The sequence below is a fragment of the Crocodylus porosus genome, unplaced genomic scaffold (genome assembly GCF_001723895.1).
Source record: "Crocodylus porosus isolate Cpor-Errol unplaced genomic scaffold, CroPor_comp1, whole genome shotgun sequence".
NCBI classification, from domain to species: domain Eukaryota; kingdom Metazoa; phylum Chordata; order Crocodylia; family Crocodylidae; genus Crocodylus; species Crocodylus porosus.
The window spans coordinates 29,995,646-30,001,095 of NW_017728949.1; positions in this window are offsets into that span (position 1 = coordinate 29,995,646).

A 5,450-nucleotide genomic window follows, 5' to 3' on the forward strand; every position below is an offset into this window, starting at 1 on the left:
CCCCCCAGATTCAGGAGGCACCAGTCACTCGTGAAGGAAGTTATTTTGGTTTGTGCTTCAATTTTAAATTCAGTAATACAGTCCTAGTAAAGCCTGTAGTTTATTTTTAATTGGAAAAAAAATTGTGTTGTTTTGTATGTGATGATGCACTTTACTATCTGCATTCCCCCATTCAAAATTTTAGATACGCACATGCTGATGTTATAGCTTTTTCCCAAGTCTCTCTCTTTCTAGTGTGGTAGTTCTGATCTTGCTGCATTAAAGAACTTCATAAATAAGGCTCCTTCACTGTTCTTATCTGAGAGAAATTTAACTGGCAAGTATTTCAAAAGTCATTTGTGGAAGTTCACAAGAAAGCAATGGCTAAATTTCATCCCCTGGTCTCAATACCACTTGAAATTTGCTATCAGGAAGCATGTTATTTAGGCAGAGCTTATTGTGAGGAATGTTCAGTTTATACTTCTTTCTTCATTTCAGTGAATCCCATAAAAAGCCATTACATGAATTAACATTATCTCAGTATTATAGAATCATGTATTGCAGTTCCATTGTTAAATTTGGGTTGAAGTTTGCATCTCTGATGGAAGGGATTCAGCTGCTTTTTTATACATGAAGAATAATTTCAACATTTATTCTTGGAGTATGGAATTTACCAATTAATTGACTACATTATAAATTAAAGTAAATGAAAGAATGATGTCCTGAAGACATTTAGAACGAGGTTTCAATTCTGTTCTTTGGGGAAAAGATCTTTAATACAGAATAACAGATGCTTTAAAATTCACATGTACTCAAACCTCGACAAAGGATCATAAATAGACTACCTTTCCAGACATTTCTTAAGTATTAAGCAATATTTTTTCTATTATTTTACATAGCTGAAAATTTCTTCTAGAGGAAGTTTGAAGAAAAATGTTTTCTTCTGTAGAATTCCACAAATACCTTTCTACTTTCAAAATATCCTGCTGTTCTCATTGAGAAAAAGCTGCAAGTTTTGTTTTGTTTTGTTTTTTTGGCAAGGTGCCTGTTTTTACAATGGTAACTGCCAAACTTCACATAATGATAGCAGGTGGTAAGATGTTAAGTTATGTAAATACATGGTGAAGATACCCAAAGAACTTTACCTCTACTTTCTCATAACTTTGTGAAGAAAAGAAAAATGAAAAACTGGAATGTTTCTAGAAATCAGTTTGATCTAATCTGGAAATTCAAGCACTGATATGATCACAATTGTTTGCTTAGTGCATGGAGTACTACATATCTGAGTCAAGGTAATTTGTGTGCCTTGCTAACATTTCCATACATTGACATATTTGGATTCTTTTAAAATCTCAAATGAATTTCCTGGCTTGTAATTATTGATTGTGGAATAATTACCATAGCTATGCAATGATTCTGCCATTATAACTCTGATGTGTAGTCAAACTTGTCTTTCATTTTATAAAATGGTAGCTTGATATATTGAATATATAGCCATACATATACACAAATATAGAAGCTAATAATGTGGATAGGTCCGTACTAAACTTACTGTCTCCTACCTGACCATCTGGCACTTCAGATGTGTAAGGAACTACCTATGTGGATTAAATTGCTGAATCAGGTACTATCTTAAAATTGTTACTTTAATTAAAGGAAGATATTTGAAGGAAATATCTTTGGTTTAACATTTTTTTCATGTGCTGTATTTGTTGCTTATGACTTTACATTAGGTTATGTATTAGGTTTCTTTTCTCAAGCAATGGCTTCAAATATTGAGAACTGGCATAGATAGTAGATTTTGCTATTAGGTTTATGTAAAGCTAAGACTTTGAAATAATCTCCACTTTCCAGAGATTTTAAAATGCAGCAGATCTTTCAAACATTTTCAAAAGGCCTGGGACATTTTAATGAATGTCTCCAGAGATGTCTTTCAACCTCAGTAACATGATTGAATTCAATGAGTGAAGAGCTAGCTTTCAAAATTTCTGAGCTTATTCTCTCTGCAACTGAGTGGCGTTGATAATCCTCTGCATTTATGTAATTCTCTGCAAAAAGATTTTGGTTACACCTCACACCACGAGGGTGAAGCAGATAAACATTACATCTCTATGGTGGCTGGACAGTTTCTCTTAATTTATCATGAATGGGTAATATTTCCTATCTGTAGATTTGAGGGACCATCTTATGTTCTTGTTAGATTGCAGGGTTGTATCCTGCCTTTTTGACTCAGAGCGTCTGTTTTCTTCCTCTAGAGTATGGGTTTTGTCTCTCTTGTTGTCTCTCTTGGTCATTTTATAACTTTTTTCTGGTCATGACTTCCCTTTCTTCTTCCTTTCAGGTGAGAAATTACTAGAGTGTTTCAGTTTTAAGAACTATAACCAATAAAGGACTCAGATGCCCAAAAGATAGGCACTTTTAGGCATCTGTCCCTTGGAATGGAAACCAGAGCCCTGATTATTATGCCTAGTTTACTAGGAAGAGCATGGGGAAAGCTAGGTGCTTCAGAATTGAATTCAAAACATGTATACCAAGCAGAACACTGCCTTATAGCTATCTGAAAGGAAATGCTGAGCATGCAAAGCATGTATGAAATTCTACCTCTTTTTAGACCTTTGGGCCAGGTTACGATATTATACTAATTGCACGGTAGGCATGCAGAGAGTGCTCTACAGCCATAACCAAACAGAGTACTGTAAAAAATGGCAGATCCTGCTTTAAGATAACCCTGGATGGATGTGGTATCAGACTTCAGCACTGTAGGTTAGAGCTCTGTAATGAACATCTGTACCAGATCACATCCTGACTCCTGGTAAGCTACGTTCTGCAGGCATCCCATGGAACATTTCAGGGCCCTGCTCACCCCCCTTGCAGGGCCACAGTCTAGCTTAGGCCAGAACTTGTGTGGTCTGCCCAAGTGTGGAGCTGGACTCGTCCCCAGGCTCTCAGTTACCCAAAGCAGTGAAGCGCCTGTTTCCAACCTGTTTACCCTCTCCCCACACTTGTTTCTTCTGGCCAGCTATAAGCCACTGTCTGAGTATCACTTAGCATGTGGATTTCATCCACCCTGTCTGGGCATTTGTAAAGATTGCAGCTTGCAGTTAAGTGCTGTGCTGTTTGCTGGACACTTGCATTCACACAGGATATTGTCCAAAATGTTCATTCTGTGCAGTGTTGTTTTGAAGCATCCTTCTCCAGATCTCAGTCTGTTCAGCTTGACCCATGCTGAACTGTCAAGGATGTTCCCAATGGAGCACTTGTTCGGTGTTGGTATAAAATGGTGTAGGAATAGATTTCAGACTCTGGATTACTCTGGGCAATCATCTGGCTAGTGTCTGTTGTCTTATGTCACTTAGTTTAATGCCTGAGAATGCAGAGAATTCTCACACACATACTGTGTGTGCAAGTTGTGCAGCCTGTTATGAGTCTCTGTGCACTGTTAAGAACAGTGTTGAGCTTTTTAATATGACAACTTCTGGACTACACAGGAGCACTGTAATCTGCTGGGGTGTATACAGTTGCAAGTGTGGTGGTTCTGAGTGCTTTGAAGTGGGCACACTATGTCATGCTGGCTAAATGTCTTAAGGCAGTTACCTATGCAGAGACTTTACTGCTGACTTTGTGCATGTGATGTTTATAGGTGAAGGAATTGTCTAGTGTGACTCTTTGGTAACTTGGTATGCTCATGGGGAAGACTGTGGTTGCCTACTCTGATATTCAACGTGCTCTTGGCTTGATGAAGGCTGTCCATGTGGAAGGCTGTTGATACCAATTTATTGATGCTCCTCACTGACCTCCTGCATCACAAACAGCACCCTATTCAACCTCTGCACCATGGTTGCACAGATGGCATCAGTGACATGAGGACTAAAAGGGACTCTCAATGTGGGGTGTTAGAATGGGCAAGTTGGTGATTGCTTGCACCCACAATGCCTCAGCAATTGACCAGGACCCAGGAATAAACAGCCAAGATCCATGAACAAGGTCTATGGATTGCCAGCCACTCACTGAGGGAGGTTGCATGTGCTACTACAGAACTGGGAGAGTTGCAGCACCAGAAAAAGGAGTTTATACATAGGGTCAGAGGCTGCTTGGGATCTAGCTATGACCCCCCTGAGTAGTATGAGCACTGATTCCTGTGGGGAGACTTTCCCTCCCAAGCTGCAGTGGTGGGGCAGGCTGCTGTCCACAAATCCAGGAACTCTTCCTTGGGTCAACATTCCTGAGAGTCCCCCTGGGATGGGGGGAACCCTGGATGGTGATTGTAGGGGAAATCTCTGCACCATGTACTGGGAGATCCTGGTGCAAGGGGGAACTCCAGAAGGACATATGGCATGTGGCACTGATCCATAGTTCAAGGAGTCATGAAGGCATTGGGCACTGGGCAGGGGCCATTCTGAGAAGCAACATGGGGGAAGGGGAGGTGGACACTGGGCAGAGATGGCAATGGACATTGGAGAGGGAAGAGCCTCCACAGGATCTCTTCTTTGCCCCAGCAGTGCACAGGCTCAGGGTCTGGGAGCTGTGTTGAGGCAGGTCAAGCCTGCACCCTCAGCGGAGGCTGGGTGGAGTGGTGTGCAGACCGGGACACAGAGAGCTGGCCCCGGGAGCAGCTCGAGGCTGCTTGGGCCTATACTGTGTGTAGTCCGGCTTACAGTGTGCAGTCTGTCACGTGGAGAACCTGCCCTGGGAGCAACCTGAGGCTGTTCAGGTTAGCCCTGGCATAAGCCCTGGCGTAACCGGAGCCCCAAAGTACAGCCCAGCCAAAGAACTAAAAAAACTGAAACAGCTCCAGAGCCTACAGCGGGGCCCAGGAAAGGGGAGGCCTAGGCATAAGGTTAGGTCCCCCCCTCCCATGAGAGCTGGAAGAACCCTCAGTGCCCAAAGCCAGGCAAAGGCCCGGGGGGGAGGTCTCAGAGTGATGGAGACAATACTGGTGGGGCCTATGATTGAGTGAAGGTCTCTGAGGCCCAGTCGATGGCTGCTTGAAGAAAACTGTAAGTTCCTGGTGGAGTCTGCAGGGGAGGCATTCCTGAAATAAGGCAACCCACCGCCCCAACAGAGGGAAGCCTCAGGTGGAGGGTTCCCTCCCAGCTAGACCCATAGGGTGTGTCCAGATGAGTGTGTACATGTCTCTTGTATACATATGGGAATGAAAAAATATCCAGCTGTCTAAAAAAAGCAGAGTTTAAAAAAGTGGGGCAGGGTATGGTCCTGGACCATGCACTGAGGCAACCGGAGGCTGGGTCCTTCATAGAAACACTCTGGCTGCCAGATCATCTCTGTAGTTGGCCTCTTGCCCTGGTGCTGAAACATGTGGCCTGCCAGGCAAGGTGCTGCAGCACCAGGACTCCAGTGTCAGTAAGTAAGGGGTCAGGGGGGCTGGAGGAGGGGGGAGAGAACTATGGGGGGGACCCCTGCTGGCCCCACCCACTCCTCCATCCCCCATCTTTGCTCTGCCCAGCCCCACC